A 16,280-nucleotide genomic window follows, 5' to 3' on the forward strand; every position below is an offset into this window, starting at 1 on the left:
ACAAGGCACATTTACATAAAATCCACATATAATTATAATGACACTGAACAAAGATGTAGCACATAAACACTGGCAGCATGAAGACTGTTCAAAAATGTTCAAATGTGTATGAATTCCTAAGGGACTAAATTGCTGAGATCATCGGTTCCTAGACTTACACACTACTTAAATTAACTTATGCTAAGAACAACACACACACACACACACACACACCTATGCCAGAGGGAGGACTCGAACCTCTGGCAGGAGAGGCCACACAGTCCATGACATGGTGCCTCAAACCATGTGGCCACTCCAAGTGGCAGCATGAAGAGCACAATTAAAACCAGTGTTCACAGAAGTGAAAGTCACACGGGATGATGACACTGAACACACACTGCACTTTTGTTACATATACAGTGAGCACCAAAACATGACAAAGTAACTGGTTTAAATTGGAAGGAGCCGCCAAGGGAGGGGAGCTCAGAGAGGAGGGAGAGAGAGGAAAGAGGGAAAGGGGTCGGTGGAGGAGGAAGGGCAAGAAGGGGCGGAGTGGGGGAGTCACCAGCACACGAATGAGCAGGAGGTGGGAAGGGTGGGCAGGGAGCAGCCGAGGACGGAGTGCAAGGACTGTGAAACGAGAAGTGAGAAGGACAGTGAGGTAGTAGGTGGGGAGCAGCACAAGGAGAGCGGAAAGAGAGGGAGCCCTATGGAGAAGGGGAAAGGGCAAGGAGGGTCATAGTTGGAAGGAAAGATAGACATTGGGGCAAGGCAGATCATGCAGGATGGGAGATATTGGAAGTTTATTTGGGATGGAGGTGGAGGGTGTGGAGATGGAGAGAGGTTGGGTTACATCGGTAGAAGTGCAGCAGCAGGTGGGGAATGGAGAGGAAAGGAGACATCAGGGAGTGAAGGGGAGTGTAGTGGATACGGATGAGATCAAGGAAAAGGAGGAAATGTGGGATAGGTGTTATGGACATCGAGGGAAACAAAAATAGCAGAGTGACAGGAGTTAAGTTGGAGGGAGAGAAGATGGATTAAGTTAAGACATAGGTCGCTGATGCAGGGAGGACCAGAAATCATACTGGGTAAGAGGGTGGAAGTGGTGTTGAGTGAGATGGTGATGGGTACAGCAGGAGAGGTTGGACTTTAAGACCTCACTGAACATGGAGGTGAGGCATATGGGGCAATAGGTGTTGAAAGGGGGTTTGTTGGTTTTAAGGAACAACAGGACATGGGAGGTCTTCTACAGGTCAGAGTAAAAGCCATGGAGAGGATGCTGTTGTACACTGTGACAAGGGCCTCAAGGAAGGAGAGAAGACATTCTTTGAGGTGGCAGTAGGTGGTGCAGTCGTGACCAGGAGCAGTTGTGTTTGGAGTGGAGGATGACTTTAATGTCTTGTGCTGTGGTAGGAATGTTCAATTCTGAGGGTGGTAGCTTTTCCAAGTAAAAGAAGATAGGAGCAAGTGGCAGGACAGTGGCATCAATGTGGTCAAGGACACTGGGGAAGTGGGAGCAGTCAAAGCGAGGATCATTGGGTATTGGGTACAGAGAAGTCTTCAGAGAGGTGGGAAGCAAAATGGGTAGTAGAGTTGGCGAGATTCATGGAGAAGAAGTCTGGCCTGTGGACGAAAAGTAGGATGATGGGGACATGGGCTGCCACAGCATCAGAGACGGTTTTCTGGAGGAAGAACAATGCACAAGTGATTTCATCAGGATGTTGAAATGGGATGGGGTGGCTTCCAACCTAGGTGTCGATGGATTCCAGGTAGGCATTCCAGTTGGCATGCTGGTGGTCGTGAATGACTTTGGGAAGGGCGACAGGGTGGGGAGGGAGGGCAATGGGCAAAGGAGGTGGTGAGAAGAACTGGGAGGTGGTCACTGCCGATGGGATCGAGGACTTCTACAGTGATATGCCCAAGGAGGTTGGGGGAAGCGAGGACGACATCGAAGGTAGTGTTACCTTATGGATAGGTATGCTAAGGAAGGGGAACAAGGTCGCTTTGGAGAGTAGAAAGGAAAGAGTAAAAAGGAACTGATACTACTGCCACAGGGTGGCATGGTCACAGCTATGGATGTAGAGGGAGAAGGTGCTGTCAATATGGAAGAAGAAGTCATAAGAGATTGGGACAACAGGACAGATGTATATGGTGGCACAGGTGATGGTGAGGGTGGGGGGAAAAAGACGCTAAGAATAAGGTGTACACTAGGATCAATGGAAGCAAGAGTTCTGGCTGGACAGGCATATGCTTAAGGTAGCTAATAGTGACTGCACTTCACGCTAAGAGGCGAGGATTGCTGGTACAGTGAATGACATTGGGAGAAGTGTGGACAATGTGGTGAGGCTGGAGGAGAGTTTCATTGAGGACAAAGGTGTCAACATGGTGCTGGGACAGGAAATGCATGAACAGGCAAGGAAGGAGCAGAAGTTTTGATAAAGGAAAACGGAACAATCTGGAAGGGAGACGTTTTGAAGTACGATTGTAAGGAACTGGATGATGTCTTCAGCTGTGGGAGCTAGGAAAAGGGGATTGTTGGAATGGAGTGGTTGATCAATGGGACAAACAGGAACAGTGAGCTCTGGTTCAGTGGGAGAGGGTTTTGCCTTACATTTGGAGGAATAGATGGTGTAGGCTTCATTACATGTATTGTGGGAAGGAGAGGAAACAAGATTGGGACATTTACAAAATGAGAAGCTTTGCAGTGGGGACAGATGGGATGATTTTTACAGGTGGTGATAAGGTAATCATTATAATCCTGGCACTGGTAAGACTAGGAAGGGGAGCAGGAAGGGACAACACAGCATTGGCGGTCATAAATAAGGGATCCTTGGGTGAGTAGGTGGTCGATAGAGGAGGGGAATTCTGTGAAGACACACATAAGGAAAGTGGGTTTGGAGTTATTGTTGATGAAGCTGGCAGAACATATTTCAAGGACAGGGTAGGCGCTCAGTGCCTCCAACATTTTCGCCTCTGTGTCCATGGAGCTGAGCTTTATGATCATGGTGGTGAGAGATAGAGAACAGTGGGAGGGCAGTGTGGTACTGGTGGGGATAGGAGGGTGTAAAAAAAGTTGTAAGGGAGGCATGGGGATAAAGGTGACACAGGAGATCTTTTTATGGACATTGGTGGGGGGAAGGGATTGCCAGATTTGATAAGGACAGAGTGCTTGCGGAGAATGAGTAGGGAAATGGGGGCATTGGGAAACTATTTGTAGATTTCTAAGGTGAGGGCATAGGAATCAAGAAACTTGGTGTTGGGGCAGGAGAGAATGAAGATCTGCATTGCAGGGGGTTGGGATGAGGGAATAGGGGTGGTATGCATGGGGGTTGGGAAGAGATGGGGAGAGCAGTGGTTCTTTGGTGGAGGGGGCAGGAGCAGGGTTAACATTAGGTCATTTAGGGATTTTTTGGTGAGGACAGCCTGGGAAGAATGGTGACAGATAGGTTGGAGTGGGAGGTGACAGAGGCAGGCCTTATGTGAGGTGTGGAGGTGCCAGCATGAGGTGGTGTTAATAAGTCATCTTGGGTGGCTACTGTGGTCCAGCAGGCTATGATGCAGGTGGATGTAGGAGGTACTGGGATTGTAGAGCGGCTAGAAGGGGGGGGGGGGGGGAACTCTTGAGGATTGATGGCAGGGATGGGATTAGGAGTGGGAGGGGGAGCAGGAGTGTTAGCAGAGGCAGAAGAGGATTGGTGAATGTAAGGATACAATATGGGGAGGAGATGGAGGGAGAGGAAACAGTAATGAGCAGAGGCTGTACATAAGGAGGAGCTCCAGAGGATATACTTCATGAAGTGACGTTGGGGGTAGGGGAAAAAGGGAGTACACCTCTACAAGATGATGCTGGTGGTTGGTATGCTCATGTTTAATTGGAGATGAGCCTACTGGCAACAGGGGTCGCTATGGTAGGAAACGAAAATGGTGAGAAGGGAGATGACACAGCAGGTGAAGACAAAATTGAAGATAAAGAGACAGCTTGACGACAGCAACGGCGACTGGCAGCAAAAGTCGATAGTGGCAGCAGGCAATGGTGGTGGGTAGCCAGCAGCAGACCCTGAAGCAGTGGGTGGTGGGTGGTGGACACGAGGCAGCACGCACCAAAACTGTGTGCAACAATTATGGCAGTGGGTATGGCAAACGGACGGCAGCGACATTCTATTGTTGAAACTAAAGATGCTGGTATGTCTCATATTGCTAACTGAGATACCACAACACCCTCTAATTTGGTGAGAAGCAATAGTAACTCTTCCACAGGGTAAACCAGATCTGTGGGTGCATACATATTTGGAGGTGTCAGCAGACAATTATTTTGTCATTATTCACAGGGTCAGCCTTTCCAACATATCTCGAAAACACATCTCATAATATTTCGGTTTGCATGTTACAGTATGGGAAGCATATTGTTCTACATTATGAGATCCACCCCTGTGACATATAAGCACCCAGTCCTTACGAAATTTGTGGGGAAAGACCAACAGCAAATATTAGCCATATTATTATTGGAGGCTCCTGCTGAAAGCAGCTCCCTGCAGGTACTACTTCTCTCTGATGTTGGTGTTGTTTTTGTGAGTGAGGGAGGTTTTAGCATTAACAGCAGAATGTTGTAATTTCTAGGGAGATAGCGATATTATTATTGGAGGCTGCTGGGGAAAGGGCCTCTCTGTTCATTGACAGTAGGAAGGGTAGAGAGCTGTGTCCGAAACATCCCACGAAGTATTTTTCTATCGGAATTTCTTAAGTCATTAGGCGAAAAGGAGACCAGAGAGCTATTCAATATGGTGTCTAGAGTCTATAAGACTGGCGGCATACCATCAGAAATATTAACCACACAATTCTGAAAACAGCAAGGTCAGACAGGTGCGAAAACTATCGCGCAGTCAGGTTAACATCTCATGCAGCCAAACTGCTGATAAGATTAATATACAGAAGAATCAAAAGAGGAAACTGAAGATCTGTGGTGACATGATTTCGATATAAAGGACAAATTACGGTTACACATAAGCATCTATCGGGTATGTGACACAGCTGTGTGAAAAACTATATAAGTGTGTTTGGAAAATTCGATTTTATTGCTCATCATTCATTTAAACTACAGCTTTGGAGATCACATATTTCAAAATGAGAATGACGTAATTTAGGAATTTATGCGTTGTAACTCATATTAATACCCATTAATAGGTGTTCAGTTTTCTTTCTAGGATAGTGTTACAGCTGCATGTGTCGATTTCGTCGGTATATTTGGGTTGCATCTACTTGGAAGCATGTATACTCAAGCTCCACCCACTAATTTGATGGGAACCAATAGGAACGCTTCTACAGGACAGAATTCTGAGTAGGAATTTTGTTTACAAAGGAAAATAGCTTTCAGGGGAAAAGACCTGTTTGGTTTCAACATGCTGGGACAGGTATTACCTCCATCTCTACTGCAGGTTCTGTTTGCAAGAGAGAAAGCTTTTGCATTCCTCACAGTTCTCAGAGCAACAAATGATAGAAAATCCCACACCTGAATGACCACCGATCTCAGAAATGTCTGCGATCTGGAATCAGATGTGATGAATACAACCACCCATTGCATTGGATCCTGTGAGGGTTTCTGATCAGCTTGTGTTCTGATATGACGTCTGTGACATGTCCCAGGAGTGCAGGGCATGACAGACGAGAGGCCTCACGTGCGAATATACAGAATTACGAGTCACACTACTGTCGACACTTTCACCGCTCATGGCTAGATAGCACAGGCATGCAGCTGAGCAATGTGCTCACACACTGCAGTAGTTCACGCGATGACCGCTAGGTGCGCTACAGGTCGTTCCGAGGTATTACACACATTTTTCATCTAGAAATTCGGTTTTATTGTGGATATCACCCACTACATCCATAAAAAAATATTGTATGACATATTTCCTACATTTCTTTTTAATAGAATGCAACTTAAGCTCGTAAATAGGTATAGTATGTTTCATTCCTCAATGCTGTTGCTGCATGGCTCCTGTATATGGGAAGCATGGATTTGTAGTGACACCCCTCATTTGTGCAGCTCCCCCCCCCCCCATCTGCTCAAGGGTGTGGTGTGTCCACTTCATGTTTACTCTATGGTGCAGTGTTTAAGTGAGTGTTCAGTGTGATGCACCCCTTTTTTAAGTGTAGTGAACAGAACAGAAGCCATACTGTCGCTAAGTGTAATTTTTTATCTATTTCAAAAAGAAACCAAACTGTGGCTGTGTTTTTTTAATTGTCTGCCTACTATTGTACCTGTCTACTTTCTGTGTATCGTCCGCTGACTCGATCACCCCCCCCCCCAAACCCTGGTGCCACCTTCCTCTCCACCCCACCCCCCAATTGCCGCAGCTTAACTGTTGTGTCCCACCCTCTCTCTATCTCCACACCCTCCAGCTCCCTTCCCAACGCAATTTCCAGCACTTACCCCTCCCAGATGATGAGCTCTGCCTTGACATCTACCCCTCCTACCAACTCTAACCCCATCTTCCTCCCCCTACTCCTCAGAGCTCCCTCTCCCCTCTCCATCCATTCCCCTGAGCGGTTTTCCCCCATCCTACACTCTTTCCCTTACCCATGCCCCCCTTCTGTGTCTTTGCACTCCCACCTGCCTTGTCTTTCCTCTTCATCTCCCACCCCACCCATGTCTTGCCTCTTGGTGCACCCCTTGCCCCCTTTTTCCTCTTCTTTATGCCCCCCCCTCCCAGCCCCCTCCCCCCCCCCCACTGCACCTTCCACTCCTCTTTTGCCTCCTCTCTGGGGCCTTCAGTCCCTCAGCAGGTCCCTACCAGCAGATTTTATTCATCATGAGTGTTCCATCTTTTCCAGTGTTTTTTTAAGTGTCTTGCACTGTGTTATTTTTATACTGCGGCCATCTTTTTACTTGTGTTTGACTACAGTGTATTTTAAGTGCACCACGAATTACCAGCTGTGTTCTTTTAACTTTCTGTCGATTTTTTAACTGTTCTCCAGTTCATGTCCCTGTGCTTGTGTATATTTAACTCCCATTATCTTCATTTGCTGTGCTTTTTATGTCCTTCTTTTATCCCCCTTTTTATGTAAGAGTTACTCTTTTGATGTTTTATTTTGTAAAGCCACTTGGATGAAGATCGGCGGACTGTGCCACTGCCAGCCCTCCTGTGCCCATATGGGGCAGGGGCATAAAATTACAATAAAGAAAGAAAATAATGGCACCAGGATAGTGGGTCTCTGTTCTAAATTATTACCTATGCTCACATCCCTCCCAACCGCCATATGTTTGCAAGAGGCTACTTTCATGTACTGCAGGGATAGTTTGCCATCCTATTATTACCATTCTTCCCACATAGGTCCATTGCGTTGATTGATTGGAGCAACTCTCTAGTATTCGAAGAATAGGAGAAGTATCCTCTCTACATCGAGCAATTATTGAAGAGGGTGACTTTAGCTACTCTCTAGCTCTTGATCTATGGCAGCTACCTGTCCCCAACTCTCATGCTTCAGAGCCAGAGGAAAAACTTTCAATTTTGCCACTATATTTTTGAATTATTCGGTAGTAGGAGGAGGGGAGTTAGGTGGCGCCAGTATTCTTAATTATCCATCTTGAATTTTGAGATCATACGTAGACTTTGTCAGTATTCCAAAACAATGAAATAATTGGAATAACCTAAATCCTTGCACACTGGTTATATGCAAATTGAATTTTTATGAATGGTGAATACTTCATCATCATTATTATTATGTTATGTAATTAGTATTTTAATTTACTGTGAAAATTCGAATTTATCACGAAAATTTGAATTCCCCACTTATTTTGAATTTCCCACCATTTTTACAGGTGGTGGAGGAAGGGGTTCATTCAATTCAATTTTGAAAATAAATAATATATCCTCTGCAATATAATAGACACTGATTTCAATTTTGTTTAGTGATGTACTTCCAGTCCAAGAGCTCACTTCAGACAAAGTGAGTTTTGCCACTAGTATCATTCCAGGTGGGATGAGGCAAGGGGGGGAGGAGTGGGGAAGGTTGGGGATATCCAAGAGGGGAAGGAGCGAGGGACCCCCTAATGGGCTGCAGTTTTCTGAGAGGAAGAGCGGGTAGTTAAATGATCAGTGAATGCTTATGGAGGATGGTCCGCCATCCTGTATAAATTAAAAGTGGCGTCATAGCAGCTTTGCCCTACTACTCGTATTCACCAGCTGGTCTCCAGACTTACACTGACAAACACTGCAGAGCATCAGAATACATGAATTCATCACATTTCATCTGCTGAAACTAGGATGAGCTGTTTGATTCTACTTTGTTAATTTTAACAACTTATCATGTGTTTACATGGTCACGTCTCTCAAGTTCCGAATTCTGGTCGAATAATAAGATGAATGATGGCTGTAGTATCACAGAAAAAATGTTCTTTAACCTTAGTTATCAGAGGTGTGAGGTGAGTGTTGGACCAATATGAAGCTGAAGCTGACTATTTTGTGAACGCCATCATCGCCAGTGATGAGATTGTGACCACTACAAGCCAATCCAAAAGACATTCCATAGAGCTGTGACATACATATTCTCAAGACTAAGCAATCTGCATGAAAAGTAATGTGCATAAGATTCTCTAGTAGGCATGGTGTGGTTTTTATTATGTCTTGGTGCCGAAGGCATCTGTCCTTTCAGAATACTACAAGACAGTACTGAATAAGCTGAGACGACGAATTTCCACAGGCAGGACGGAGCGGAAGACAAACTCCTGCTTGCAGGCTGTGCTAGCATCAAAGTTAAAAAACAGTGGTTAGCCTCTGTCGTTTCAGATTTTTACAATACGATGTGCAATTTCTTACAGATCTGTGGTAAAATTGTATAACGAATGGTGATGACTATAGGCCCACGGAAAATGATGCTATGTAGGCGAAATATCGGTCCTATAATTGTGTTGTTATGCTTATTAATCCTTTGCTGTTTTCATAAAAATGAAAAAGAGGCCTTGTAATTTATACCCATCTTAAAATTGTTTAGGAAAATATCGTTTATTTGATAATTATATTAATGCAGATTATTTCTGTGGAGAAATCGTTGTAAATGTGTAGATCCAGGTACTCTATATAAATATTTCTTTTTCTTTAATTATTTTGTTTTGCATGTTTCAAATTTTCCACACTCTGGAATTGCAACCTCACAACATCAAGCTCCGACGGCAGTTGTAAATGTGTAGATCCAGGTACTCTATACAAATATTTCTTTTTCTTTAATTATTTTGTTTTGCATGTTTCAAATTTTCCACACTCTGGAATTGCAACCTCACAACATCAAGCGCTGACGACAGTTGCAACGGAACAAATTGCTCTAAACACTATGGGACTTAACACCTGAGGTCATCAGTCCCCTAGACTTAGAACTACTTAAACCTAACTAACCTAAGGACATCACACACATCCATGCCCGAGGCAGGAGGTTTTTTAAATTGACTGCAAAATACGATGAAGCTTTCAATTTCCGACGTTGTGTATTGTTTCCTCCTTAAAAAAAGTGTTTTCATTGACTGTCAATATTGTCGCGAATTGCCACAACAGTACTAACATGTAAGTGAAATTATTGCTTCACCTCTCTCCCTACTACTTTTCTGTTCATTTGTGAAATAATATACGCACTGTTCCCAATCGCTCGGTGCATTCATCAAGTTCCCTAGATTCTAATATCTCGCGTAATAAATAATTTAAATTCTGAAGTGGCCACATTTTCAAACCGCCACTACGTGGCGTGTGCGCGTATCCACCATAAACGTACTTTGTTTTGACTGGTGGACAACCACAGTGTACGCTGTAGTCAAGTCTGATAGTTTGTGTACATCTATTTCGCGCATCATCACTCAAGTTCCCTAGATTGCTCGTATCAGTATATTTCGAGTGATAGATCATTTCTAGGTTTATGCATAGTTACTCAATTAAAGAGCCGCTATATATTTCTGTTAACTATGCTCGGTGTCCCTCTCAAACTTCCCACAGTTCAAAGTCCCCGGAAGAGAAAGTACAGTAGATACGATAATGAAATTGCGATATATGATAGAGCAGCGTTTCTCAACCTTTGAGTATTCTCTAGCTAATTCTCAGACACAATTTTCATCGCGTCCCACATCGTCATACGTTATAAACTGGCCAACAATATATAATACATTATACATATATGCAAAGACATCAGCCTCTTATACACTGAAGCGCCAAAGAAACTTGTATAAGTATTCAAATACAGAGACATGTAAACAGCCAGAATATGGCGCTGCGGTCGGCAACGCCTATGTAAGACAACAAGCGTGTGGCTCAGTTTTTAGATGGGTTACTGCTGCTACAATGGCAGGTTATCAAGATTTAAATCAGTTTCAACGTGGCGTTAAAGTCGGCGCACGAGCGATGGGACACAGCATCCCCAAGGTAGCGATGAAGTGGGGATTTTCCCGTACCACCATTTCACGAGTATACCGTGAATGTCAGAAACCCGACAACCTCATGAATTCAAATGGTACAAATGGCTCTGAGCACTATGGGATTTAACATCTGAGGTCATCAGTCCCCTAGAACTTACAACAACTTAAACCTAAGTAACCTAAGGACATCACACACATCCATGCCCGAGGCAGGATTCGAACCTGCGACCGTAGCGGCAGCGCGATTCCAGACTGAAGCGCCTAGAACCGCTCGGCCGCACTGGCCGGCTTTGAATTCAAGGTCCCTGTATGTCAGCAGTGGACTGTTCAAGCTGGTGAAGTCTCTGCAATGGTTTGGGACGTCTACAGTTGGAGTGATATGGGACCCCCGACACGTATAGATAGGACTCTGACAGGTGACACATACGTAAGCATCCTGTCTGATCACCTGCATCCATTCATGTTCATTGTGCGTTTCGACGGACTTGAACAGTTCCAGTAAGACGATGCGACATCCCACACGTCCATAATTGCTACAGAATGACTCCAGGAAAACTCTTCTGAACCTAACTACTTCCGCTGGCCCCCAAACTCTCCCGGCATGAACTTTACTGAGCGTATGGTTCAAATGGCTCTGAGCACTATGGGACTTAACATCTATGGTCATCAGTCCCCTAGAACTTAGAACTACTTAAACCTAACTAACCTAAGGACATCACACAACACCCCGTCATCACGAGGCAGAGAAAATCCCTGACCCCGCCGGGAATCTAACCCGGGAACCCGGGCGTGGGAAGCGAGAACGCTACCGCACGACCACGAGCTGCGGACTACTGACCGTATCTAGGATGCATTACAAACGTGCTGTTCAGAAGAGATCTCCACCCCTCGTACTCTTACGGATTTATGGACACCCTGCAAGATTCATGGTGTCAATTCCCTCCAGCACCACTTCAGACATTAGTTGAGTCCATGGCACGTCGTGTTGCGACACTTCTGCGTGCTCGCGGGGACCCTACACAGTATCTTTCAGGTGTACCAGTTTCTTTGTCTCTTCAGTGTATATTGAGTATTTTGACGCGAAGTTGCAAACTTCGAAAAAGACCAAGAATAAGTAAATCTATTGCTATTTCGCAACAACGATGCGCTGCATTGATAAAAAGAGAATCAATGGTCCTCTATTGCCCTCTGTCTTACACGCAGCGAAATGTTCATGGAGTGTGGAATGCCGAGCGAATGTAGCATGACCGCTGGATGTGTGAGCGGGAATGTACGCTGTTACCATTTTCAACATCTTAACCGAAAGAAACCGAATTTTCTGCGTTGGCTGCTTTCGAAAAGATTATAGACCTCACCTAAACATAGAAAAAGACCTCAGAATGTCTATTTCTCATATTAAACACTCCTTCGAAAAATAATGCTCAGCAAGCCAGGTCCAAGAGGTTCACTAACAGTATTAGTCCGAAAATACAATTTACTGTAGAGACCGATTTGTCTGTTATCAAGCGAGGTAACGGGATGTTGGGCCGTAGAGTATACAGAAAAGCCACACATACTGACCATTACCTGCATAAAAATTCTAAACACCATCCCAGACAAAAAACAGCTGTGATTAAAACCTCGGTAGATAGGGCGCACAAAATTTGTAAACCGAATTACTTAAAAGACGAGCTTGAACATCTACAGTCGACATTCAAGAAGAATGATTATTCAAACAAGGCGACAGATAGAGCACTTTGCCCTAGGAAGAGAGTCAGGACCGATGAGGAACGACGGCTGCCCAAAGGGAAAGTTTGCCTTCCGTTCGTAAGTACGATAATTGATAGCACTGGGAAAGCACTGACGAAGTACGGTTTGGGAACTCTCTTGAGACTCGCCAGGAAGATATAAAAAGTCTATGATCGGCAAAACATATATGAAATCCTTTAGCAGCACTGGGTGTCTATAAAATTCCTTGTAGTTGTGGACTGGTTTATATTGGTACCACAAAGCGAAGAGTTAACACCCATCTCGTTGAAAACATGAGTAATTGCCGCCTGGGACATACGGATAAATCGGCCGTAGCGGAACATCTTTAGTAAAAGGATGACCAAGAAGTAAAATTCACTGAGACGAGAGTCATATCGAGAAAATGGCTCTGAGCACTATGGGACTTAACATCTGTGGTCAAGAGTCCCCTAGAACGTAGAACTACTTAAACCTAACTAACCTAAGGACAGTACACAACACCCAGTCATCACGAGGCAGAGAACATATCGAAAACATCGCATTATCATGCGCGTATGTATAGACGGACTATTGAATTTTCTAAACTCCATAATAATTTTAATAGAAAAGAGGAAGGTGTTAAAGTACATATAATTTGGATGTCAACATTGCAGCGTAAGAATGACGATCGATTACTTTCGATTGAGATTGTTGGTATTACCAACGATAATCTCATAGCCGACGTCACATGATAGGCTATGGTGCCATTTACACTGCCTATAAATTCGGCACTCACTCGAATTATACAGGGTGAGTCACCTAATATTACCGCTGGATATATTTCGTAAACCACATCAAATACTGACTAATCGATTACACAGACCGAACGTGAGGAGAGGGGCTACTGTAATTGGTTAATACAAACCATAAAAAAATGCACGGAAGTATGTTTTTTCAACACAAACCTACGTTTTTTTTAAATGGAACCCCATTAGTTTTGTTAGCACATCTGAACATATAAACAAATACGTAATCAGTGCCATTTGTTGCATTGTAAAATGTTAATTACATCCGGAGATATTGTAATCTAAAGTTGACGCTTGAGTACCACTCCTCCGCTGTTCGATCGTGTGTATCGGAGAGCACCGAATTACATAGGGATCCAAAGGGAACTGTGATGGACCTTAGGTACAGAAGAGACTGGAACAGCACATTACGTCCACATGCTAACACCATTTTATTGGTCTTTTTCACTGACGCACATGTACATTACTATGAGCGGTGAGGTACACGTACACACGTGGTTTCCGTTTCCAATTACGGAGTGGAATAGAGTGTGTCCCGACATGTCAGGCCAATAGATGTTCAATGTGGTGGCCATCATTTGCTGCACACAACTGCAATCTCTGGCGTAATGAATGTCGTACACGCCGCAGTACATTTGGTGTAATGTCGCCGCAGGCTGCCACAATACGTTGTTTCATATCCTCTGGGGTTGTAGGCACATCACGGTACAAATTCTCCTTTAACGTACCCCACAGAAAGAAGTCCAGAGGTGTAAGATCAGGAGAACGGGCTAGACAATTTATGCGTCCTCCACGTCCTATGAAACGCCCGTCGAACATCCTGTCAAAGGTCAGCCTAGTGTTAATTGCGGAATGTGCAGGTGCACCATCATGCTGATACCACATACGTCGACGCGTTTCCAGTGGGACATTTTCGAGCAACCTTGGCAGATCATTCTGTAGAAACGCGATGTATGTTGTAGCTGTTTGGGCCCCTGCAATGAAGTGAGGACCAATGAGGTGGTCGCCAATGATTCCGCACTATACATTTACAGTCCACGGTAGCTGTCGCTCTATCGCTCTACCCGTCTGAGCCAGCGAGGATTGTCCACGGACCAGTAATGCATGTTCCGTAGATTCACTGCCCCGTGGTTTGTGAAACCCGCTTCATCGGTAAACAGGTAGAACTGCAACGCATTATCTGTTAATGCCCATTGACAGAATTGCACTCGATGATTAAAGTCATCACCATGTAATTGCTGATGTAGCGACACATGAAACGGGTGAAAGCGGTGACGATGCAGTATGCGCATGACACTACTTTGACTCAGTCCGCTGGCTCTCGCAATGTCCCGTGTACTCATGTATGGGTTCATGGCAACAGCTGCTAACACACCAACTGCACCCGCTTCTCCTGTGACGGGCCTGTTACGGACCCGTTTGCGTGCTACGGCCATACCTGTTGCATACAGTTGGCGGTAGATGTTTTGCAATGTGCGGCATGTTGGATGCTCTCTGTCCGGGAACCGTTCTGCATACACCCTGCAGGCTTCAGCTGCATTTCGTCGACACTCGCCATAGATGAGTATCATGTCCGCCTTTTCAGAGTTCGAATACACCATGGTCACAGTTCCTACAACACTACACTATCACAGACGTCTGGTAACACGGTGTACTACAGTTGGTCTGCGTGCGGAGACGAATGCAGAATAACAATAGCAGCAAGCGCTACATGCGGACACTGCGACAGCTAGACCAAACCACAACAGTGCACTACAGCCACACTCGTAAACACGGTCGTCATCGTAATCATGTCCCTGCAGATGCTGCTCGCCGACCGTGGCCCGTGTTTGTTACAACACGCAACTGAACGTCGGAGGTTTCAATCGTCAACTTTAGGTTACAATATCTCCGGATGTAATTAACATTTTACAATGCAACAAACGGCACTGATTACGTGTTTGTTTATATGTTCAGATGTGCTAACAAAACTAAGATGGTTTCATTTTAAAAAAAGGAGGTTTGTGTTAAAAATCATGCTTCCGTGCATTTTTGTATGGTTTGTATTAAACAATTACACTAGCCCCTCTCCTCACGTTCGGTCTGTGGAATCGGTTCGTCAGTATTTGATGTGGTTTACAAAGTATATACAGCGGTAACGTTAGGTGACTCACCCTGTATATGTAGCTAGTATCTGTACAAATGCAGTACGTGGACAGAAAGTTGGAAAGTGTGGGTCTCACGGAGAGAGTGCCAGAGGTAAGCCCCTGCAGTCGCACTATTGTTTGTGTTCTCGGGGGCTCAGTCGGATAGAGCGTCTGCCATGTAAGCAGGAGTTCCGGTCGGGGCACACATTTTTCAACTGTCCCCGTTGATATTTATCAACGCCTGTAAGCAGCTAATGGTCAGGATTTCATTACAATTTCACTCGAATTCTGTCTGCATTTCGCCATTTTACCTCTGAAGATGTCTCGTGCAGTCCGAGAGGAAACAATAGGAGAAAGTTTTATACATCGACCACGGCCTAAACCGCGCGAGGTGGCGCAGTTGCTAGCATACTGGACTCGCATTCAGGAGGATGACTGTTCAATCCCGCGTTCGGCCATCCTGATTTAGGTTTTCTCTGATTTCCCTAAATCGCTCCAGGCAAATTCCGGGATGGTTCCTTTTGAAAGGGCACGGCCGACTTCCTTCCCCGTCCTTCCCTAATCCGATGAAACCAATGACCTCGCCGTCTCGTCTCCTCCCACAAACAACCTACCCCCCCCCCCCCCCCACGGCCTAATACATTGGGTGATCAACTACTAAAGTTGTTTTTAATTTAGTACTGAGACATTAATTATGAAATGCTTTCAACAGTAAAAGATAAAGTCCTATTTGGAAGCTAATTTTATCACTGTATATATGAATTTTAATTTTTTATTCTGTTGAAATTTATTTTTCTTTCATTTTGTTTCAGCAAATTGTTCAGTTTTTGAATCCATATTTTTTTCTTTTCAATGAGCTCTCACCCCCATTTACTATTATCACGCCCCGTAAGGCAAGAGCGCCCCACAGTTTGAGAATCACTACGATAGAGCATCTCGGGGAATTTATATTCTCACGTCAGATGTGTTATGTTCTGTCACCAGACTGCGGTATGATCGCATGAAGTGAAAACCGCGAATCTACAGCAACGTCTGCAAAAATTCTGCGGCTTGCAGAAACTAAATCTCCACGTACTGTGTGTATGTTGTACGGATGTGATTCACCTGATGTGTAAAAAACTAAGGAATGGTATCGTAAGTTCCTAGCAAGTGGAGGTGTTGTGAAACATTCTGTTACGGGACACAAATTCTGGTACAACGACAAACCATGTCTACAACAATTTGCTATGGATATGCTGCAGCGTATTGATGTGAATTCCAGATTTCTGGATT

This window comes from Schistocerca cancellata, chromosome 2 (assembly GCF_023864275.1).
Source record: "Schistocerca cancellata isolate TAMUIC-IGC-003103 chromosome 2, iqSchCanc2.1, whole genome shotgun sequence".
Taxonomy (NCBI): Eukaryota; Metazoa; Arthropoda; class Insecta; order Orthoptera; family Acrididae; genus Schistocerca; species Schistocerca cancellata.